Here is a 26,039-nt window from a genome sequence, read left to right as displayed (position 1 = left end):
AGGCTTACTATTCATTTATATTTTAACCAATAACGATTTTCTAAAAACATCAGAGTTTGTATTACAAAGGTAAACCTATAATCTTCGATTTGTTTTGTACAAAAAAAATCCAATCAATTATAAACATTGCATTACATATTTTTACATCCATTTCTCGTTCTCCCATGCCACTTTCTCGTCAAGCATCCGATTTTTCCTCGACATCCATCACTCATCACAAATTTCCCTCTCTTTACACTTCCACACTCTGATTTGCAAAAAGAAAAAAAAAGTAAAAACATTCCACATTTCTCTCTTCAACTTGGTGCTGTTTGCTTACCCTCCCCCTATTATCGCACACGTTGTTCACTCTGTTCAAAATTTCCCTCTCGCGCGCATCCAGTCCCGCGCATAAACAAACCCTTTTCCTCTGCTTCCCTTCCCACCGCACACACACCACGTGGCTCGTCGGTTCAACTCCCGTCGCTGCCGCCGACGGTGGTCGGGTTTTCCTTTTCGCATCAACAATAGGGGAAAATACGGTGCGAGCAACAAAAGCGGGAAAACAAACCGCTTGTTGGAAAAAGGAGCAGCGGAGAGAGCGGAGAGAGAAATATCAAAATGTGAGAGTTTTTCACTCTTGCCGGCGTTTTGCTCGAGAGTTGCTTCGTTTTTCAGCCGCCGGGCGGCTGCATTTTCCACACGTCCGAGGGATTCGAGTGGAAAACGCGCTTTTCGCCGAGTTAGTCTGTTGGTACGCGCCGATCGTGTTGGACGTCGTTTTTCACGAGCTCTGTCGTCGGTATTGAGGAGTTTCAAAGTTGTTATAAGTTTTCCCGGTGGTCAGGTGTTTGAAGTTTTTATTTCGACGAGATTTTCGCGTGATTTTCTCGGGGAAATTTTTGATGATAATTTCCAAGTTAAAAAAATATCAAAAGAATAAATCTGTGAAAATTTCCAAATAAATTTTCCCTCCTCAAACTCGAGGAAAGCGAAAAATCGCCAAGGACAACAACCGGTCGGAAAAAAACCAAGCAAGAATCTGTTCTCACGTGCGTTCAAGTTGTCCGACTTGCGTCTCATTCGTCTCGGTTGGGTCCTCGCCGTTGGGCTGCGAGGATTGGTTGCGCGCGGGGTGTCGAAAGATTTAGGACCCGCCCCTCCGTCCTCGGTGGACGTCGCGACGCTCGGGAGTGGTGCGAAGCAAATTCCGTGGGTCGATTCGTGTGTGTGTGATTTGTGCTGAGGGTGAAGAAAATACGTCAAATTCCACGTGAAAAAAGTCAAAACCGGTGAAAACTATCGTGAGCGAGGAGCGATATTTAAAGTGCGTTGGAAAAGTTCTCAAAACAGTCGTTCAAAAAGGTCGGTCCCCAAGCGACTGTCCTAGATTTCAGTGAAAAGAGAAAAAAACAAGTTTCAACTTCTAATTGAGATAGATAACCCTTAATTAAAGAAGTTTTCCGAGCAAGCTTAAAGTGAGTCAAACTGAGAAAGTGAGTCATTTCACCAAAGTGAAAGAAAATTCTTTGAAAAGCAAGAGTGAGACAGCAGCAAGGTTGGTGTTGGTAAAGAAAGTGGGCGGAATCGAGTTCAAGAAAGTGAGAAAGTGAATATAAAAAATCGTGGAAAGAAAACAGTGACGATTGAAGGTGAATTCTGTGCGACGTGAGTTAAAGTGACAGCTGTTTTGAGCAGGTGAAATTGAGAATTTGCGTTTCGCAGCAAGCAGGAAGCAGTTAAATAAGGTACGGGGTCGTTAAAGAAGTAATGGGTTTATTTAAGTCGTAAATTTTGTGTGCTCAAGTAGGTCACTATTTATGTACGTGTATTAAAAATGAAAAACTTATAAAAAATCAATTTCAACTGAAGAGTGTTCCAAGTTGCATATTTATAAGTTCATGATGCCTTTTTAAATTTGACTATTACTGTAAAACTTGCAATATTTGACAATAAATGATTAACTAACTCAAACATTTATTGTTTCCTATACTTAAATTATATAATATTCAATCTAAACAAACCAAACCTCATTACTGTAAAATGGAATCTCAAAATTCGTCAATAGATTATTTCAAACATCATGCTTTACAAACTAAATTAATATAATTCCTTGTATGGAGCAGGACAAATAAATAAATGATTTACGAGCAATTCCAACTCATGACAAGAATGTTACAATAACTTTTTAACTCATCACTCTCCGATATTATTGAAACATTGTGGAAAAGTTAGATGGAACATACAAAAGTCCATAAATTAATTAAAATGGATTTTTTTTTTTTCAAGATGTTAATCAATTCGTTTGGCAAATCAATGGAATTTAATAACAAAAAAGTAATAATAAAAAGGAATTATGATTTTAAATAGCACAGCACGCCTAATATTATTTTTTTCATGATTATTCAAAATTTAATTTTGTAGAAGAGTAATTCTCGCTGAAAGTGGACCACTATTTACACAAGGTGCTCAAAAATCACATGCAATGTACTTTTCCAATAGCCCCCACCAAGTTATGAACGAAACCATGTTTGGTTGGTTGAATTTGTCCTCACCTCGGCGCCACGAAGCTAAAACATTTTTTTTAATTGGTAATTTTTTGACTTAGGCGCGCCTACAAAATTGCTAATAACTTTGCAAAACTTCAACGAACCCTTGATGTTTAGGGGTGTTTTGGAAAGGAAATGGCCAGAGCTTTCGAATAAACTTGTCAGAAAAATACCGTTCCATACATTTTTAGCCACAAAACACCAATGTATTTTGAAAGTCATTTTGAAGGCCGGCGCCCGCTTTATCGAAAAACTGACAAATCCATTCGAAAGCTGAGACGATTTCACATAAAGGACCAATAAATCTAAGGTGTATGTTCCTCCTATCTTTTTTAATCTAATTTTGATTCTGCGAGCACAGCGCTCCGTTCGCATTTCGGGCATCCAAAATGTTGCAATTTGCTTGCCCCATTTTAAGGTTTTGTAAAAAAATATAGGTGCTCACTTTTTAAATGATAGTTTATTGTCCAAGGATCGAAATGCACTTTCGATAATTTACCAATATTTATGTTTTTGGGTTCTTCCAGACAATTTAATGTCGAAAAATTGTTTTTTTTTGCTTTTTTTTGTAAAATGCTCACTTACAATTGGGTGGACTTTTTTCAGTAGAACTAATGAATGTAGCATGTAGGAAATTTCACTACGAACATTTTTCTCTAAAAGAAAACGTAATTTCGATACTCCAGTGCCAAGATGTTTTAGTTTTAGTATGAGAAAAAAAAGTGCCAATTTTACAAATTTCTCGGAATCAACAAGCACGGCCTATTATTAACATGCGGCATATGTTTTGGAGGCCAGAGTATGGTTTCTTAAAGTTATTTTGGTCGCTGAATTCGGATCTGGAATCAAATTTCAGATTAACAGTGAACCGTGATATTTTAGCCACGCTCAAATATTATTTGCGTGTATTCCCCATAGCCACTTAGGGATCGGCAGCCGAAGCCGCTAACCACCGCGCCATGAGGCCTCTTAAAACAATCAGAAGTTGAAAAAAACAATCTCCATAAAAAAATCCGTGAGTAAAATATCAATTAAAGGTGAGCGAAAGATGAAATATGACCGAATTCACTAGCGATCAAAATTACAGCATATTACCGCAAATAACTTTTGGGCGTTGCTCAAAATTTAACAGTTAATCTGAAATTTGATTCCAGATCCGAATTCAGCGACCAAAATAACTTTAAGAAACCATACTCTGGCCTCCAAAACATATGCCGCATGTTAATAATAGGCCGTGCTTGTTGATTCCGAGAAATTTGTAAAATTGGCACTTTTTTCTCATACTAAAACTAAAACATCTTGGCACTGGAGTATCGAAATTACGTTTTCTTTTAGAGAAAAATGTTCGTAGTGAAATTTCCTACATGCTACATTCATTAGTTCTACTGAAAAAAGTCCACCCAATTGTAAGTGAGCATTTTACAAAAAAAAAGCAAAAAAAAACAATTTTTCGACATTAAATTGTCTGGAAGAACCCAAAAACATAAATATTGGTAAATTATCGAAAGTGCATTTCGATCCTTGGACAATAAACTATCATTTAAAAAGTGAGCACCTATATTTTTTTACAAAACCTTAAAATGGGGCAAGCAAATTGCAACATTTTGGATGCCCGAAATGCGAACGGAGCGCTGTGCTCGCAGAATCAAAATTAGATTAAAAAAGATAGGAGGAACATACACCTTAGATTTATTGGTCCTTTATGTGAAATCGTCTCAGCTTTCGAATGGATTTGTCAGTTTTTCGATAAAGCGGGGCGCCGGCCTTCAAAAATGACTTTCAAAAATACATTGGTGTTTTGTGGCTAAAAAATGTATGGAACGGTATTTTTCTGACAAGTTTATTCGAAAGCTCTGGCCATTTCCTTTCCAAAACACCCCTAAACATCAAGGGTTCGTTGAAGTTTTGCAAAGTTATTAGCAATTTTGTAGGCGCGCCTAAGTCAAAAAATTACCAATTAAAAAAAATGTTTTAGCTTCGTGGCGCCGAGGTGAGGACAAATTCAACCAACCAAACATGGTTTCGTTCATAACTTGGTGGGGGCTATTGGAAAAGTACATTGCATTTGATTTTTGAGCACCTTGTGTAAATAGTGGTCCACTTTCAGCGAGAATTACTCAGAACTTAATGGTACAAAATTGTACTAAAGAATACAATAAAATATTTACTAAACAAAACAATAATGGTCAGCACATTTTCTTTGAAACCATACAAAAAAGTTGGCATGTGTTTTTTGTAAAAACAATAAATTAGAGTGAACAAGGTGTTACAAACTATATATAACATTCAACATTTTTTGTCAGTGTTTTATTCAGAATAAGAGGGTTTGTGATAAGTTTATGTTTATATATTTTTTAAATCATTGTTCGATATAACTTTTTGTTTACAAAACAATTGAGCTCAATTTAAAATATTCCAATGTTTGAAAAAATATAAATAACGAAAAGTGGAATTTTATCACAAAAACAACATTTTTAAAGTTTTTCAAAATTTCTTTTAAAAATAAAATTGTAATATTATGCGCAAACACAATTTTTTTTATTTCGTCCATACCACTGTTCTTGAAAAAAAAAGAGCAGATAAAAGAATGCTGATAAATATTCTGCAATTTTTGTAATACATTTAGACTGGTACAAATTTTATTTAATATTTTTGTCATCATCAGGGGACAAAAAAATATTTTTTCAAAAAAAAATTAGCTCGGATTTTTTGCAGAATTTTAAGGGAAATCAACTGGAATTCACTTAAAATGCATTCCCTTGCGTTTGTAATTAAATAATTTTGACATTTTTGGATTAGTTTAAAAAAAAGTTGCAGTGAAATTTTAATGTTATAAAACCGCAAAAAGTTTTTTTGCGCAACATTTTTGATTTTAGTCAAATCTTATCTTTGGAAATATTTGCATCGGCATTTATTATTTATCAAAATATGCACTTGAATTGTAAATTTGTTTAATTTTTTTTGAAGAATAGTTTATTAAGGGAATTTGTAATCAAATATTTCACATAAGTCTAAAATTAAAAAAAAAATCGTAAAGTTGGGTAATATATCCGTTTCTTTTTCAAATAAAATCCATTTATCCATTCCTTATAGCAATTCATGCTTTGGCCTCAATTCAATTAAAAATAATCAAGTCAAGAAGATACAGCTGGGAAATTTTTGATCACCGTTTAACTTTAATATTTATTACAATATAAAACAACATAAACTTGTGAATATCGTTAAATGCTATATTTATTTATAAATTCAAATATGTAAAAAACATGATTCTTTTTTACATTAACGGTACACATCAACCATAGCTTTTGCACCCAGATTTCTATTACAGAAATTTTAGTATCTTCAAAACTACGGGAACTATCGATATAATTTTTTATTCATCCCCTAAATTACTGTCTGCCTAGTTATTTACAACAAAGTTTGACTATTTTTACAATCAGATTCTTGCAGGATTGGGTCCGTAAGTTTGACAATTTTGGAATAAGAAGACAACAACTTCCTTGATTGCTGTGCACCCTTAAATAAGAATTAATTAAACATAACAATTCTATTTTGAAATTTAAATGATAAATTTAATTGGCAGTTCAAACTATGCAAATTGTAACTATTTGAACTTAAACTTTTCTTTTCATTAATTTTCTTGTGTTTTTTTATTTGGAATAAACCCTTCGATTTTTTAAAGCTGAAAAAGAAAGCAAAGTCACGCTAAAAAAAAAAAATTCCACTGTAAATTTATTTTTGCAATCTTCAAATATTATTCAATTCAATTATTAGAACTAATAATTAGCAAACAATTTGGTATTGAACAATGCGATTAAATATGAATAAAAAAATTCAAAGCAATTAACAAACAATATTAATTTTATAGTACATAAAATACTTTCAAATGGTTTTTATTCTCGAAAAGGGGGAAAACATTTTAAAAAATTTCTGTTAAATGTTGCTTAGAGAATAATAGTAATAAGGCAATGGAAAGAACACGGAAAAAAGTTTATAAGATTCACACATCCTGCTCTTTAAAAATTAACATTTTTCGAAATAACATAGCGTTGGCAATAAAAGTCTCAAAAAATCATTGAAAAAAAGGAATCATTCACCGCCAACTTTTCTTCAATTTTCGTAAATTTTGGCTGTGAGGGGTAATTTTAGATCAACTGCTGTGTGAGTTGGCAGAAAATGAGCCATTTTATGCTGATAATTAGAAAACACCAACAATAAAATTAAGTCCGATGCAAATATTTTCCAAAGGTTTTGTCACTCGTCTCTGGCCGGGGCCAAAAATACAAAAAAAAAATAAAATTAAAATAACAAGCCATAGTCCCAACATTTGAATGCCAAAATGGTTTAAAATGCATTTTACACTGGTTAAGTTGTTTTGCAATCATAATTTAAAAAAAAAATTACAAAAACAAACAATTTTGCGAAAAAAAACTTTTTGCGATACTAATAATCGAAATTAAAAAAAAAAAACAAAAGATGTTTAAATCAATCCAAACATACTACATATGATTTTAAACGCAGGGGAATGCATTTTAAATCCATTTCAGCTGATCGCACTTGAATTTTCATTGAAATTTTGAAGTTTTAGAAGCTCCCTGATTTTTCGGTCCAACTTTGAAAGGGGAGGAGGTGACAAAGACAAAATGTGTTCCAGCCTAATGATATTTAGAAAAAAAAAAAACAAAAATACTCTTCTGTCATTTGAAAAAGAATGAAAATTTGTTAACTTTTGATTATTTTTTTTGAAATTAAATATGTCTTTATTGAACTTTCTTATAATAATTACATTTCTTTTACATGCTAAGTGGTATGGCCTAATGCTCTTCATCTTTGTTGTATTTTTCGTTTTATTATTAACTGATCACATTTATTTTATTTACTTCAAATTGTTTTACATCATTGCATTGAATCGAATACATTTGGGTAAAAAAGAAAAAAAAAAGAAAAAAAAATCACTTTAACAACTAATCCTAACTTAAAACTAAAAAAAAAAATTCATTGAAATATTCAAAATCATTAGAAAGAGTAAACTACGAACTGTATTTTAAGATGAATGCTCCAAGCGTTCTTACTTGTTCCTGGCGAGTTTTGCAACCCCGCAGTGTTGTTGTCATCTCGATGAAAATGTTCAGAAGTTCTTGTGGTGAAAACAGGTCACTACTGCCTTCATCCGTTGATGCTGGTTGGTTTTCCCTCGGTTGCTGACTGAAGCCTGGAGGTGTTGTATTCTCTGCAACTCTTTGCCGCTGATTCAACGGCAATGGCTGCAGATTTGTAACCACTCGAACAGATCCTGCTCCTGGTGACGCCAAAGCAGGAAAATCCACGTCCGTGTATGCTGGTGGTGTTTTGCGACGATTTGGTTGGTGCCTCGTCGTGGCTTGCTGGCGAATTTTTACAAACTCAGCACGTTTTGGGCAGCTTCGATTCTTGGTCGAATGGTCGCCGCCGCAATTGAAGCATTTCGCTTCGATGTTCTCGTTGATTGTTTCGCAAGCTTGAGTTTTGTGCTCACCTCCGCAGGTTGCACAACGACTCTTGATGAAACAGTTCCTTCCACCATGTCCAAACTGCAAGCAGTTCGAACACTGTGTCACGTCACGGTGCACTGGACGATAACGTTCCCAAGTCACGATGATGTTGAAAATTGCCCGAACTGCTTTCAGCTCAGACGGCGTTGTCGATCCTTTCTCGAGATGAACCAGGTACAGCTGATCACGATACTTGATGTCCTTGTTGTGTCTCGTCATCTTGAAGACTTCGATCACGTTCAACTTAAGAGTTTTGAGCTCTTCTTTCAACACACTCACATCCATGTCGTACAAGCCACGGAGGACCTGTTTCATGGGGCGTTTACCTGGATCGTCATGGCTGTAGTATTCAATCTTTGTGTTGTTCAGGAAATCCCGAACGTAGTTGTAATCCTTTCTGGTAGGTAGCAGAATTTTGAGTCCATCAGCACACAAGCGAATGGAAGCTCGTAAAGCACCAGATTTGATAAATCCGGTCAGCCACTTTCGCACCGAATCCGATGACGATGTTTTCACAAAAATGGGTGGCAACTTTTCCCGTCGTTCAAATTCTTCCTTCTCGCTCACGTCCACAGGAGGGTAGCGAACTGGTTTCCAGACAATTTTGAGCGTCCTTGCTCAAACTGCCTGGCTTTGCAGGTAGCGCTTCGGCATTTTTTAGCTTCTTCAAATCTGCCGATCCTGCTGGTGAGGACCGCCTCTTTTTCTTGCCGTGAGGCATTTTTTGCACTTTTAAAGCACTTTTCAGGAGCTAATATCCAGGAGTACCTCACTGATCGGTGGTCCACAAGGGAGTCTTTGATTATTTATCTACTCATTTATTGAAGAATTCTTATTAAATTAATTTATGTTTCACATATCTTCAACATATTTTCAACCCAAAACGATCTGTAATCGACTGAAAGCTTCTCCCACCCACTCACCTCCAACTAGTTGACCTTATGTTGCGTCTTCCTTCAAGATGAAGAAGACACACCCATAACCCGGGGGATGATAAAAGACCGTGTCATGGCCAGCCACAGGACAGCACATGGTTCTCGGGTCATACATTATGGAGAGCGAACCCTGTGTGCGGCACACTATGAATCTAAGAATGTCGAGCTGGAATCGTATTAAATCTCAATTTTATGAAGATTTATGTACATAACTTGGTCGCCGAACAAAAGTGACCAGCGTCTTTGTCGAACATCGGAAGGGGCAGCGGTCAATCTGGCCAGCCAAGGCGTGCAGGATGCTCTTGAAATTCCCCGACAAAGTGTGACAAATTGATACTTGGTCAATGCGGGTGAGGCACCGTCAATTGGAGTAGCTTTAAACATTTTTCATTATATTTATTCAATGTCAAATTAAATTTAAAAGATGTTTTCTTGTCGTGGCTGAAATAAAATTTGTTCAAAGTCGCTCATGTGCACGGTAATTTATGTCAAAAGCTTGTTCATTGCAGCAATTTGAGGGTGGAACGGAGTCGCTTACCAAGATTGAAGCGTCATAATTTTGCAGAAAATTACATGGAATGTAATTGTTTGTAACTCAAACCAAAGGTTCAACCGTTCAATTAATCATAATTTGTAAAGCACAACAGCAACGCGCCCTCGCAAAGTTTGCAACTGTCATAAATCAAACAGTGACAAATTGTGCGCTGCATCGGTAGCCAATCATCTGGTGTCGAAATGTTGCAACAATGGAATTCCTGATTTAAAACAAACAAAAAGCACATTTTGTGCACGGAGCACTAGTTCCACGTGGAGGAGTGTTTCTCAATTGCCGAATGTGTAAATTTTGCGTGGCGAAGTGGCGAAAAAACAATTGGCAAAACAATTGGTGGGTGGGGCGTATCGATTGCCACTTTTGGCTCTAATTGGCCCTGGTGGTTGCAGGGAGCAGATGAGTTGAGCAGTGGTTGCCAGAAAATCTGTTGTGATTGTGTTGGGATGCATTAACGTTACTATATTTTTTTATTATTAAGATTTCAAAAGGATTTATTGAAATAAAGTACCTTTAATATTAATGCCTTCAAATCTAGATATTTTCCACCTTGAAATTCAATTTTCAACTCATTAATTACTGATTTATTCATAAACCTCTTAAAAGGTTATATAATTTCACTATTTCGAAAATATTAATAAAAATTTCCAAAAAAGAAGTCATTTCCACTAGGTGTATCAGGTGTATTCAGATCACCCACAAAGTCGGAACACTTTTGTGGTAATTGGTCAATAGGATGCGACATGCAACTTTTATTTTGACTCTACTATTTTTAGGACCTTGATTAGGCCATTCTTTTACTGTTAAAAGTAATCTCTTTTAAAAAAATACTTCATTTCAAGAATATTTTGTCAAGAGCAGACACTGCTTCTAAATTGTCTGGTGTCAACTTCATTTTAATTGAAAATTCCACAAAAAAATCAAACTATACACAAAAACATAGTGGACATTAGAATTTATAAGTTTTGGCATATTTTTTTAACATTGGGTGATTTGTTAACTGTTCCGATTATGTGAGATGACTGTACTTAGATTGAGAAAATGCTAATAATGCACAAATTTGCTTCAGATTCAGGGATGATTGAGTTATATCTTAAGGAATATTTTTTTAAAGAGTGTTAGGAGAAACTATTTAAGATTGATTTTATTATAGTTTCAAAGATTCATAAAATTATAATTTCATGGGTTTTACAAACATGAGTTTTTAAATTATTACTTAAATTAAATTTCGACAATATGCAAATATTTTTCATAGTTTATGTCACCTCTCCTCGTTTCGAGAAACCAGGGGGCAAAACATTTTGTTTTCATAGATCTCAAAAAATTTATGGAAATTGAAGTCTTATTACCTGGAAACAATATGAAGTGCATTTTTCTGCATTGAAAATAACATTCAGCACAATTATGCTCGATAAAATATCCTGATTTTTTTTGTGAAATACCGATGAACAGTAGGGGAAATTCTCATATGTTTGCAGGTTATGCACTCGCTCTCAACTCCATCCAATTTGCAGTTTTTTTTTTTACTATTTCAGTTGAAAACGCTTTTAATGATCTGTAATTGAATGTCAAAAATCTGATATGGCAACATTAGAGGCACGCTGGAATTAAATGCTGTTCCACTACCAGTATCAAAATTTTTTGGCCAGTGTTTGGATATTTTGAAAACTAATGAGCGCAAATCAACTGGGCTGGCGTAAAATTGAATTTATAACACTTTTTTCATTTAAATTTAAAAATCAAGGCTTGTAATTTCAGTATTGTTCATAATTTTTATTCAATTTCATGACGTTTATTTTTCAATTTGTAGGTTATGTACGTTCAATAAATTTTAATGAAATTTAGAATTGAATTCTTATTTTAAACATAATTTCGAATACTTTCTTGAGCCTTGCAAACTAGTCAAAGTTTTTCGAAAAAAAACCTCGAACCTTTTTTTACAATGTTATTTTGTTGGTAAAATGAAGTGGTATGAAAGTAATGCTCCTTGAAGAATTCATATATGAATTCATATCTTCATGGTTTTTCAGAAATTTGTGTGCCTTTTGAGAGTTTTACCTACCGTAAACTGGAGTGACTTTGATAGCCCGGGGTTACATTGATAGAAATTTAATCTGACAACTAATTTTGATATATCGAATGGTACAGTCTCATTTTTGCATATATCTTCGATACTAAGTTATCCTTTAATGCTTACATACTCATTATTTTCAAAAATGTTGAGATATTTATTTGACGGGCATTTGAAAAACCTATCAAAGTCACCCCAGTTTACGGTAGTTAATTACTAAACACATCATTGACATGAGATTTGTTTTTGGTAACAACCGATTTTTAAGGCAATTAAATAATTTTATATTTTGGTCTCGTAATACTTCCAAAACATAAATAAATAGTTTATTTGCGCCTAATACAATTAGTTTAAATGCTTTGAAGATTCAAAGATATCATATCTTTCATCAAAAATCTTTTTTTTAACTCAAAAAATCATCTTTTTCGTTCATTACGTGATTTATCAATTTTCGCTTAAACCACATCCGTCATATTGAAGAGTGTGTGATTCTCACACAAATATTAACTGATTTTTTTTTCTTAAAATAAAAAAAAACACATTTTCAGATTTTCCGCTTTTGGCAAAAATCACGACATGTTTCCAAAAACGAAAAAAATAATTTTTAACTGTTCATCGTTCAATGATTCATAGATTTTTTTTAATTATGGTTTCCTCATGACTATTATTTTTCGATTGATTTTTTTTTAATTCTTAATGAGGATAAGTAGCGAAATCTATTTTTTTAGGTTGATTATTTTTATGGTTGGTCGATTTATTTTTTTATTTTTCTTTAAAAACCAGTGTAAACTTTATTTTGGGATTTTTCCTACCTTCTTCATAAGGCAATAAAACCTGTTGCTAAAGTTTTAAATTTTTATTGACAAAAGAATTAAAAACGGCTTTAAGCTTATGAAAATACATCATTTAACTATAATTTATGCATTTATTATCAAATACGGTCTATTAAATCTTTTGACAAATTTTGTACTTAGCCACAGATTTGAAAATGACGTAAAACTACAGTAGTTTTATTTTCTTAAATCCAACAATATTCAGCAAATTTTCGTGCAATTTGTGAAACTTTTTGAGTCAAAAAATTGAAAATTAGGCTTAGGACAATTTTTCAGAATCGACTATCAAAAACTTTAAATAAAATTTTAAAATAAAGCCTTATACAAAATTCAAATTAAGAAATAGTATGGAGTTTTTTCGGGAACATTAGGTTCACTTTTCAGCGCTGTGACGTTAGTGTGTGAGCGTTTTCAACTGAAATAAAGTAAGAAATGACTTAATGAGAATTGAGCATGTTGGGTTCTCAAAAAAGTTCAGCATATAAAATGACAATTATGAAATAAGATGAAAAATAAATGGTATCATTTTTTTAATTAAATATCATCTGAGATACACGGAGAAAAAACCGTTCTGAAATTCGTGAACAAATGTGCATGTAATCGCGTACTTTCGCCGTTCATGAAATCGTGAACTTGTTCATGATATCATGGAGAAAAAAACACGATATCGTGCAGATTGTTCATAAAATCGCGAACTGAATCTTATGTCTAAAAAAGCTTTCCTGTTTCATGTCAGTTGCTAACGAATGGCCCAAAAAAGCTTGGATTTGTGACGCCACCTACCTGTGAAGTGTTTTGCCCGAGAGAGCTTTCTAACATCTCATGCACTAACACAAGTTCAACGCAGTCTTTTGTTCATGTGTGGAGTGAAGCGAATTTTGACGTGTTCAAACATGTTTCTGAAGATCAATTCACTTAAAAGCCAAAACCAAACTATCTGATCTGTTTATTCTTTAGAGAATTTGCAGCAAAGCTAAAAGACGCGTGTCGCCACCTATGAACAAATAGCGTAAACCTATGATTTTTAGAAAAAATGTGTTTTTTTCCTTCCTAATCAACATTTTTATAAAACTTATGCCGGATTCGGATGAGAAAAATTATTTCCAATATTTGTTTGATTTTTCTATGAGAAAACTGAAGATTTAGAAAAAGATAGTAATTTGGACTATTTGGCAAGAAAGTCTGTGAAAAATCAATACAAATTGTTGAATATACGTTAACACATCTGTTATCAACTATATAACTGTTTATTTCATTGATATATACGGGGAAACTCATTTTTTCGTGTTCCAAAACATGTTTTTTAAAGAAAAAGGTCACAAATTTTTGCGCGCCCAAAAGTTAATGTTCATTATTTTAAAGCAAACAATTGTTTCCCCCATCGGGTGCAACACGGTAACGTGACATTTTCGAAAAAAATGGATTAACACCACAGATAGAGCTTTAAAACAAAGTTGTTTGTCAAAATATTTCTGATCACTTTTTCATTTAAGTGCAACAAACAATGACAAGACAACATTTTACAATAGATTAACTATGGTCCCATTCAAACAAGCTGTCAAGTAGGATGCTTTATGGCAAGAAGAGCCATGAAGTTAATTTTTTAAAATTGAATCAAAAATCCATTATAAATTCTTTATGGTCGTACCACTAACCTGCATATTTAAATACCACGTGTTCGGAAATCGTCGAATAGTGGGGTTAAAATGGCAACATGAGTTTGGCAACTGGTTTTGACGTTTGAGTGCTTTGTTTATCGAAAACGTTCGAATTATCGGACATTCGAAGTAGGGAAATTCTAAATAACGAATCAGTTCTGTACTAATTAAAAATAATATAAAATATTGATACATTAACTTAAACTGAATCAAAAATTCCGTTCGTTGTAAAAGTACATAAAATCTTAATAGGGTACTAATTTAAAAAAAAAAAAAAAAAAAAAAGCCCATAGTAATTTTTTATGTACAACGATAAAAAACACGCTTAAAACCCATTTCTGATCACTTTTTTAATGTTCACTTGGAACGAGCTGTCAAGTAATTTACTATCTTTTAAAAAAAGCCGCGAAGTTGAATTCCGCACAAATTATTAGAAATTAATTAATCAGCTATTTAAACAGTTTAATTTTATTGTTGTGCATAAAAATAACAAAGCACTTTAAGACCCTACTAAAACTTTATTTTAGGACCAATTAAGTCCAGCAATCTGGTTTCAAACGATAATTGGGTCCTAAAATTAAGCATAAATTTGTGATATTATTGTTCTCAACGATAAAGCTTATTTTTCTAAGAACAATGACCCTTTGTAGATCGGCAATGTATTTAAAATTGGTTTTTAATTCAATTTATTCGCGGCTCATCTTGACAGAAAACATTCTACTCTACAGCTTGTTCCATGGGACCATAGTTGATTCATCGTAAAATGTTGTCTTGTAAATATTTTTTGCATTAAAAATAAAAAAGGGATATTTAAATCTCGACATTTTTTTGATTAGGTCCTATAAACATATGAAAGATAATAGCTTATAGGTCCTTTTCAAAACAAAAAACTCTGGAAATGTTTTTTTATCGTATTTATGCCGTTGCACATTAAAAATTGACATTGTCAAACTAAAAAGTGACGAACTGTCACTTTTTATACGGCGCTCACGCACACTATCAAAGAAACGTTTGATAGTGTGAGTGAACTCCGTGTAAAAGGGGTGTCAAACTAAAAAGTGACCCCGTTCGTTTGACAACAGTTGGTGTTACACCATCGGGGTTTGAGTGTATGGTTCGAAAAATCAACTGTGGTCCCATAGAACAAGCTACCTATCAAAAATGATGCTCAAGAAAGACCGTGGGTTTTATTGAAAATAATTTCAAATTCCACCTAGTTTTAAACGTTAATATAAAGTGTCACTTTGCTCCATAAAATAAGTTTTTTTCTATATTTACGTAAAGCTTGTTAGGACCCTATTCATCACTTTTAACTTATATATTTCGTTGATTAACAAATAAAACATACCTATTTATGAATAACTGTTACTGTCAAATTAATGTACTAACGTATTTAATAATAATTAATAATTAATCTGATTAATTATTTGCATTTTTAAAGCGTTCCGTAATATTTGAAAGATCTTCTGTTTCCGCGTCGAGTTTTCGCTGAACGGTCCCCTGAAAAGCTCAGTCGCCATTGTTGTCATCGCAAAACGCAAACCAACGAAACAAGTCCGATCAAGCAGTTGCGAAAAATTACTATCCCAAATCGTTTGCTGAAATGGACCATTTTTGGAGAATCGGCCAATATTGGTCTCGGGTTTTCCGGGACAAGTTACGAATCTCGATTTTGGTAAGTTTTTTCTATCTTTTTTGTGATGTTTTGATTCTGAAGGTTTATTTTTCTTACAGGAGAAAACCACCTTGTTGTGGTTGGTCCGCTGGAACAGGAGGCTGCCGGAACTGATTCCGACAACCAAGTGACAAAGGTTAGACGTTTTTGTTTTGAGGACATCGACACCAGCGGAGAGCAGCTAACCGCCGGCAGCCTTACCAATTTCTATCCGGAAGTGCCTACTGGGTTGCTGCAAGGATATTTTAGGCGGAGAGCGGAGTTAAAGTTATATTTAAAGTGCAGTGATTATTTTACAGTGCTTAGTATATAAAATGCAATGTCGTTATCATTATTTTTATGAATAAAGATGCTTTTTGTTTTGTTGTTTTCTTTAATAAAAGTAAACAATTTGTTTACATTATGTTTGTGGTTTCAATGAATTTCAAATGCTCCGAATTAAAAGCTTGCATAACCCACCGCTAGATGTCAGGTTGAAAGCTTCATTCACAGTATGAAACGATATGCAGATGGCGCTGTAAAATTGCATGAAAGCTTAAAGCTCGTCGATACCAAAAAGTTTAAATCCCCTATGAAATTGGAGAAGCTTAGCGGCGTGAACAAGTGTGCATGATTTGCAATTAGTTCATGGAAATTGTTCATGGTACGTTTTCGTACCGTAGAAATCACGTTGTTCCCGGTTTCGTGGTACGTTGTTCACGATTTTCGGAACGGTTTTTTCTCCGTGTACACATTTTTTTTTGTAAATTTTGAAGCTGTAATTTTGGAATATTGAATATTACTTCTTTGAAGATTAATTTTTACCTCAATTTAGATTGAAAAAGTGACATTTAAACAGAAGAGTGGAAAAATACTAATTTTTCGGGCATAAAAGATCAATTTTCTAGCTGTTTCGTTTCTTAATAATGAAATGGTTAAAATAAAAAAAAATCAAGAAATAAACAAACTTTCAAAGTCGCATCGCTACAAATCTGGCAACACTGCACAAAAAATCGCACCCCCATCGTACGCATTTTCCCCATTTCCCCCAAAATATCACCAGCATTGCAGCGGATCATTGCCTTTCTATCCCTAAAACAAACACTTCCAGAGCTCAAACGACACACACTCTCCACAACCGTCGACGAGTGCAGTTTCACTTTTCTGTTTGAGTTTTGGTCATTTTCCTGCCCGGAAAATCACTCCCAATCTCTACCGCACACAAACATCCACACACACTGACTCTTCACCGTCATTCATTGGTCGCGCGACCAGACTGGCGATTCTCGCGCCGGGAACCAAGTGCGAGGACAAATTTAATTGAAAAACCAACAATTCAATGTTTGCAAAGTTTTCTGTTTGCATTTCGCCACACTTGCCGTTGGGGTTGTGGTTTGTTGTCACAATTTGTTTTCAAAATATATGGAAAATCAAGCAAAATTTTAAGAATATTTTCAAATATCAAAACAAAAATATTTTGAATAAACACAAATGTGACAACAAATCACAACCCCACCATTCTGGCACCACTGACAGTTTCATTGGTTGATGAACAGCACAGCCTTTCACGGCGGAGGATCCCTCCATGATTGGGACGGTCCCCGGCCTCGTACGGTGAATCCGTCCGATGGCTTCATTCTGCAACATGTTTCCCGTTCCTGTCAGCTTGGATTTCCAATTCACAGGGACTTGTTAGCGCGAGGGGAAATCGATTGCATCGAAAAGCGGGCGAACTCCCCGGTATTGGCTGTAAATAAATTTAGGAATTATTCATGATCCGTTAGCGTGTGACAGGCAAATATTTGCGTTTGTCACACCAGAGGACGGCGAACTTGCCGAGTGCTGGTGGTTGAAGTGAACAATCGTTGCGTTCAAATGACTAATCGGAAGCGGAAATTGTTTTGGTGGTTTAGTAACGCAAATATTGGAAGGAAAATAATGTTTGGTTCAAAATTTGATTCATGTGTTAATTCTTCGTTTATTCGCGAGTGAAATTTCAAATTAATCAATGTTTAACATCAAGTATAACATCTAGAGAGGATTTTATCTAAATTCATATAATCACAAAGTAATGTTAAACGCAGGTTCTACAATTGAAATTTATTGAGCAACATGATTTCAAAAGCTGTAAAGATTTTGCAAGTTTTAAAGCCACTCACCTAGCAACCTCTGTTAATATCCCATAAAAATTAGCTGTCTTCTCCACAGACAGGGAAAATAAATATAAAAAAGTTGAATATCACCTAAGGCCTATTACACGACACCTCATCTCATTTCTCACTTGTTTCAATTTCTTTTGACGCCACGACCCTCTCCCGCCAAGACACCCAACATCCCCCCCCCCCCCCCTTCTAACCCACGTTTGTGCCGTTGTCACCGCCGTTGAACATCCCCAAAGGATCGTCATCATCTTTTGAGCTATACGTCTCTACGCTTTGAATACAGTTTTTCTTTCTTTTTACGATGAATCGTAAAATGTGGTATTCATCGGGCCTTTCTCCACCACGTGGCAGTCATGACCTCCCCCAAACCACCACAACATCTTCACTGGGGTGGGAGGGATTCATTTTCATGTTTCATGTCACACCAGGGCCTTTTCCTTAAACCACCAACCCCAAAACAGCAGGTTGCGGTGTGCCGCTGTATCTGTGAGGCTTTAAGGTATTTCAAAGCCGCAAAGATTTTACCCTGCTGCACGACAACGATACCGTCAGCTAAGGGTAATTTGGCCTAGATGGATACATATTTTAAAATGGAAATATATGAAATATGAACTACAAATACAATTGGAACTTACTTCGTTTTATTGAATTGTTGTCAAGTTTCTCATTCTTCGCTAAACCGTAATCAAATGAAATTACAAACAGTGTATATCTATTCTAGACTTGAGAACAGTGTTGTAGTCTGTTGTTTCTTTTTAACCTCCCTACGGTACTATTTAACCTTTTTCCAAACTAAAATTACCAAAAAAAAATGCTGTAAAAATACCAAAGCCCTCAAGGCTCATCTAATATTAATTGCAATAATTGCAAACCTGAAAAACTTTAGAAAATTCTAAACCAAATCTCGTTCTCATGGTCTCAATCAAAGCTATGGAAACCTACCCAGTTCATCATTGGCCAACGCACACATCAGTTGCCCCGACTCCTCGTAGATTTCCGAGAAACTTCGCTTAAAGATGTGATTTTGGTCCCTGGTTATCACTCATTTTGCTGATTTTTTATCTAAGACGTTTTTCACTGATTCGTAGCTTTGATTTGAAAACGTAAAAAAAGAATAGAAAAAAACGTATATTTCATTAAAAAAGTAAAAATATAGTTTTGCTTCCACCATCCTGTTAGGAACTTTCAAACATCTAGAGACATGTCATTTCTTGGAAAATTTAATGTACTTTTCGAATTTGCATTAACCCAGCGATAAAAGTGACAATTTTGTGATATCAGTTTTTCAAAGTTCAACACCCAACTGGCAGTCGCATGATTGTGATGCATGGCGGCATGAAAGTATATCAGAATCTGCATGAAATCTGTCCTCATGCATTTTTTGCGATATAGGAGTATGACATTTTTGCCCGTTACCGACAATTATCGACATTACCGACGGCTTTTTGGTTGTATTTCACAAAAAAACACTTAGCAGAACGAGGATTGAACCACCAACTTCTTGGTTATTGATCCGACACGCTACCACCGCGCCATGGACGCTTGATGAAAAGTGAGTGAAAGAGCACCAACATATGCTTCTCTTTGGAGTGTTGCTCGGTGACGGGCCAGCGTTATATGTGTTGGTGAGAACTGCAGATCGCTAAAATTTTTACACGCGGGCAAAAATGATCTACGGGCTTGCTGCAAAAAATGTTATAAAATATGACATTTTCTGCAGCAAATCCAATGTTGCAGATTTTGAGATATATTTTTCCTTTGGGTGTAACCACTCAAACTTAATCGTGTGCTTTCGAAGGTATTTTTTGAAAAGTTCAGCAAATTTTGCAGAAGAATGGATTCTTGAACGTTTTTGTGGCTCGTGCATCGCTAGATTTTACGTTAAAAAATCGTGGATTGCTCTTTTATTTCCTTTTTTGCGATTTCGTGGAAGTTGATGGAGAATGACATGGAAAATAAAATTTAAAAATTGTGGCCACAAAAAACCTGCAACAACCGAAAAGTCCACTCTAGAGACCCCAAGCTTTTGCCATTTGTATCTCTGACATATTCAAACCAATCAGATTCCATTCAATAGAAATATCAATGTGAGGGTCTAGTGTATTTTCTAGAACATGCATAACATAAAAAATCGTTCTGTCTTCTTTTTTACTGAAATTGGATTGAAAAGTGTTGTTTTATTTCTCTAAAATAAGTCTTAAAAGACTTTTCAAAACTTTCTTCCTCTATGTTTGACAATCAATTGGAAGATTTTTGATAAAAAAGAATTCTCACTTTGTTCGATAAAACTTAAAATACTTCTATAAGTAGTACGTGACCCTTAAATAAAACTTCAAATTGCATCTCTAATATTAATTTAAGCACTAGATCAATCTTAATATCGATAATTTTGGTGAATTATTCTATTTTGCATTGATTATTTCTACATTTAGGGGAACTATACCCTTTCTCAGCCTATTTCTATTATCGGCCTATCAGGACTTTGATCATGAATTACAGCTTTCATAAAGTATTTTTGACTGTTCTAAAGTAATAAATAGCTCAAATCTTAGTGAGCAAGCAACTCTCCATTGTTAATAAATCTGAAAATGCTGATTTAATAGCGGAAAACGGCAAAAGTGATGAGAATTGGTCAAACGGCTTAGAGTGATTAAAATGGGTATATTTCCCCTAGTTTCATTTATCCTTTCTCCACTTCATTTTAAAAAAATCTGGCCTAATTTTAATTATTTAAAAAAAAGGATCACAAAATTCATTAAACATTGTAACGGTCACGTCACTGTCACTTTTTTTTTTCAAAATATCAATAAATTCATAAAAATATTGTTTATCCTAAAGTGTTGAGTCTAGTTTCATGAGTAATCCCAAAAATCAAAAATTAAAAAGAGTTTAAATTTGCTCCAATGATTCCGAGAATTTTTTTAGTTTTGGCTTTTTCATTTGGAATTGCTGTTAGATAATTTTATAGCAAATTTTCTGAACTTAAAAAAGAATATTTTCAGAAATGGTTACACATGGTCAATATTTTGAAAAAACCAAAAAACTGAATTTATTTCGCTGAAAATTTTTTTTCGATGGCTATATCTTGAAAACGAGACACTTTATCAAAACATCTGTAAAGTACTTTTCGATTGCCAATTCCAATTTACATAAAAAATGCAATATTTTTGACCATACTTCTCTGTGGATCAAAATAAAATTGTTGTCTCCTAAAACATAAAAAAAATCTCAAAAATACGGATTTTGGGAAATTGATTTTTTTGGAAAAAAGTTTATAAAAATCGGTAAAAAAAACTCATTGTATCTATTTTTATCAAAATAGTCCTTATCAATACTTACAACTTTTCCGAAGACATCGAAGACATTGATCATAAAATTCCATCAAAAGTTACAGATTTTCAAATATTTACGTACCATTTTTTTTGGAAAACTGTAAAAATTGTATGTAGACTTGTACGTGTGAACCAATGACAGAAAATGGCTTCTTTGGTCATAGGGAAGGCCCCATACAAAGTTTGAGCCAAATCAAAAATACAAAAAAATAAAATGGTCGTAATTGGCCGATTTCGTAGAGAATTGCTCAACTGTTGTCATTGGAAACTTAAAACTTTGCAATAAACCCAAAGCCACCCCACACAACTGTTCATTTTACCGAGATGATGAAGTCTCAGGTAAGTGAGCGTAAATATACCCAGGTGAGTGTGCTCAACGGCGTACTCCAGCTCCACCTCCCTGTGCTGGTTAGCCCAGCTCACCAGTGGACGAGATGACAACGAGGCCAGGCCGAGATTCCACTTTCATCTGCCTTAAAGATTCAGATAAGCAGATCAAGAGGTGGGTGTGGGGTGGCGGTTGTTTGATGGTTGAGGTGGGTGGGTTTGTTTTTAACTGGGGGAAGAAGGCAGCCAGTCAGTGTCACTTTGTTTTTGCACACATTTTACACTTCATTTTATGGAGATGTTTTGAAATCAGAATTTTCCACTCCTTGGTTCACTTTCGTTGCTGTTGAGGTTTTCAAGTTTAGGAGGTTTTAGGATTAAAGGTTGTGGGGTTAAATTTTTCCTGGTTGAAGCGAAAATTAAAGTATCAAATACTTCAAATATAAGTTGACTAAATTAAAATTAATCTCATGGATAATAAATTGTTAAATCGATGATTTTAACGTTGAAAACATTCCCACAAAAAAAAGTACTTAATCCTACACACTTCAACTGACAGAATCTCACCTTTGGTGACACACCCGCACCGGCGATTTTTAACTGTGAGCAAAATATTTTCCCACAAAATTGACAAATATGCGCCTCCATCCGTTGAACAGCGGTGGTAATCTCACTCTTCCTGTGGAAAAATTCCACACCTCGCGCGGGCCTGAGGTGATGAAAGTTGAGGGAAAACGCCAAGGTACGGATGCCGTTTTTTACCGGGTAATTAATTGGCCAGAAATACACCTGACATCCAACTTTCCGCCACACCAAGGGGTACGCGGAAAAAGGGGTAAATATTTGGATGTTTGTTTTGGGGATGATTAATAGTTTGCAATTAAACATTTTCTACATTTTGAATGTAGATTAGTATTAAGCAGTACCTTTGAAGCATTTCAATTATGTAAAGTAAAAAAAAATCAATTATACGCAGTTTTAATTAGTTGTGGTTTATGACAACAACAACGAGCGCTGAAAAATCAAGTTTCGCAGCATTTTTTCAGAGGTTCAACAATTTTTTGTGTTTTATATCTTTGTAGGACATTTCCAAATAAAACTCTGGGAATCAAATATACAGTTAGGGTATAAAAAAACTTAAGTGCTTATAACTTTTGATATCAATCAATATCAATCAATCATTTAGACGTGATGGAAGGATCTTCCTAATATCTGTTCAAAAATATATAACATGATTTCTTACAAAAACCAACCATTTTACAATCTTTTGGAATTTAGACATAATCGTTTTTTAGCATAACTTGAAATACTTTACTTAACTTTATAATTTTCAATGGCGACTTATTGGGCCCTAAGCCGGATGAATGAGACCAAAACGAGCAAATGGCGGTTCAGCCTTTCAATTTAACGAATTTCTGCACCAAAATGAATCAGCATGTGCCGGTTGTTGCCTTTTTGAAGCAACTGAAGGATTTTTGGTTTAAATCAAATGTGTTTCAAAATTTATATAACTTTTTGGTACAATCATTGATGTCCTAGTTGGCAATCATTGTTTAATGACAATTTCCATAACTTTACAAGGAATTTGGATTAACGTTACCAAAAAATAACAACACATGTATGGTAATATTCTGAACAACTTGTTGAAGGAATCAAAACATTGATAGCGACTCAAAATGTATATCTTTGAACGAAAAATCATGACAATGATAAAAAATAAAAACAAAAAAAATAAAAAAAGAAAAAGTCAAATGCACATTTTTTAAATTAAATTTTGATGTTTTTTGAGTTTTTGCATGCCTACTTAATTTTTAGGATAATTTTGATAGAAAAATTACCTTACTTTTAGAAATACTTGGCTTTACCTCAATATATCCAAAAATAAGGTTTTGGCGATAGTTCAGACTGAAGACTGCCTAAAAGCGGGGTTGGGTTTGACATTTATAAAATGATTGATATTTTTTAAACTTTTTGTTCGTGAGTAGTTTTTATGTTTCATGACAAAATTAGGTTTAGTTAAACAAAAAGGGATGATTTATGTTTTGAACAAAATTAGGTAAAATATTTTCTACAATTTATAAAAAAAATTATCCATATTATTTTAATTTTGTTTTAAAAATGATCAACAAACCATTCATACAAACTTTGAGTTATAACTGTAACTTGAATCGCGTTTCAGCTTATATATTAAAATATCTTGAAATTAAATCATTAATGAATTAATTTTCTTTTAAATTTGCGACCAAGCGTAAAACAATCGTAACGATTAAAACAATCATGCTTAGAATTACGAAAAAGTTATCAGCAAATCTTAAACCCTTTGATTTAAACTAAATATATTGGCTATCAGTAGCTAATTGGATTTAAGGGGTTACATACATGTAAATCAACTAAAATATAATAGGTTGGTTTGGGCACACACTTAAACTTTTTTTTAAATCTGTTTTAAGGGCATTAAAATATATATTTTTAACTATTATCAAAATAAATTTGAAAATATTTGGTTGTATCATTGCCGAGATATAGCCATTTTAAGTTAGCAGTTTCAAAAAACGGGTGCCACGATATCTCCACACTGCCTTGACCAAATTGGCTCAAAATTTTGGTGAAGCCTCGTTACACCGGTCCTATGTGCATGACGAAGCCCGATTTTCAACAATATATTTTCTGATATGATTTTTCTGTGAATTTTCAAATAGTTTAAAACATGAGCAGTTCTGGAATAGTATTGGTCTAGTCTTTAAAAATGAGCAGATATTATCTTTTAAAAAAAAGTTGTATTTTTTGAATTCATTAAAAATGAGCAGTTCTTGACAATATTATAAAAATGAAGAATTTCCTGGGGTTTTTAGATTGTTGCAGTCAAAAATTTTCTTTATTTTTCATTTGATATTTTTTTAGATTTTTGTTACTTTTGATATTTTATTAAAACATAAACACTTATTAAAAAATAACTGAGCAGCTTTTAAAATATCTACATTCAAGTTTTTTGGTAAATACTGCACAAAAATAATTAAGCATTTAGTGAGTTTACAAAAAATCTGAGATTTCTGATAATATTTTTGTGCGGGTTTGCTTTTATCAAAAAATAATACTGTGAGTATTTGCTAGATACAGAGAAAGTTAAAAAAAGATTATAAAACAATTATTTTTCATTTGTTTTGGCATTGAACAACATTAATAAAAAAATAGTTAAAACTTAAAAAAGGGGAAGGGGGGGGGGGGGGAGGAGGAAGTTCTTGAAATTTAGCCAAGGGGGGAATGCATCGAAAAAGAACGAGAACCACTGATCTAAATTATAAGATATATTTGCCGAAAAATTCGTTTAAACCGAAATCATCTGGGCACATGAGTGAAAAATGAAAAAAATTTATCATTGCTACCATTATTTACGTCACAACAAAACGTTCAGTTTGGGACCACCTGGTGGTAATGTTGGCACAATCCTTCACTTGCCGATACCCAACCCGTTGGAAACTGAACCCAAAACTCACCAAACTCTTAACCCGGTTACCCAGGTTGCTGCTGATGATGAAGTGAAGCCAACGACTGCTGGTTTGTGGAAATGATGAATGGTTGGGCATAAATTTTAGTTGTGCGTTTATTTTTGCAAGATTATTTTGTCTGGCACAGAAGCTGTTTGAAAAATATTTCATAATTTTGCATGACATAAGTTGATGGCAACCTTCACACAAAAATTGAAATATTTGATGAAATAAAAAAAAATCTACAATTTTCCTGCTTCAACTGTCCAACTCCAACCATTTCATTCACAAAATTAATTCATTTATTCCACCGAGTAAACCAGAACAGTCCATTTCCCTGCCCTCATAATTTACAGTTGATCACCTTTTTTGAGCCTGCTCTTTCTCACTCTGTGTGGTAGTTGTTGACGTTGGATGTTTGCATAAAACGGTTTTCCTCACCCCCTTTCGAATGGGCTTCCCCAGCAATGGAAATTGTTGGTTCAGGCAGAAACAGCGGGGAAAAAAAGTAAAATAAATCTATGTACCTACAGTGGGCCCGTTGACGACTGAACGGTCAGTGGTGAGGCTTTTCACCAGATTGTTTTTAATTTCCCTTTAAACTGGGGATTAATTCGATTCAATTAACTTGATTGCTTTCTGTCGCTCACTGGACGTGCTTTTCGGTGATCGATTGTGGCGGGGGTGTGGAGAAGGTTTGGGGATGTTCCGGTCTCTGAGCAAAGTAGCAGCTGATGATGACTAATTTGTTGAAGTTATGACGAATTTGTGTATGCTCTGTGTAAAATTGCAGGTATTCAAAATGTCAACTAATTCTCTTATATTTTATTTAATTTGACACAGGATTTGCAATTTAACATTAAGTCTTCTTTCAAAAAACTATTTTTTTAATTCTTCCGGTCTTTCACAAACATTGTGTTTATAAACATATAAGTTCGTATAAGATAAGAATATTGTTGAAATGTGAGGAAGT

General features: G+C 34.1%; 1 protein-coding gene across 1 annotated transcript in view; it reads left to right on the top strand.

Annotated features, from left to right (window-relative positions):
- The first annotated feature begins 742 nt into the window (after positions 1 to 742).
- The window catches only part of LOC6043145, a 179,835-nt gene continuing 154,538 nt past the window's right edge, over positions 743 to 26,039 (top strand). The window contains 1 exon segment of the mRNA XM_038261680.1: positions 743 to 1,727. The gene's annotated coding sequence lies outside the window, so the exon portion shown is untranslated.

This window comes from Culex quinquefasciatus, chromosome 3 (genome assembly GCF_015732765.1).
Source record: "Culex quinquefasciatus strain JHB chromosome 3, VPISU_Cqui_1.0_pri_paternal, whole genome shotgun sequence".
Lineage (NCBI taxonomy): Eukaryota > Metazoa > Arthropoda > Insecta > Diptera > Culicidae > Culex > Culex quinquefasciatus.
The sequence above is the reverse complement of the archived record's forward strand: the minus strand, read 5'-3'. Positions and strand labels throughout refer to the sequence as shown.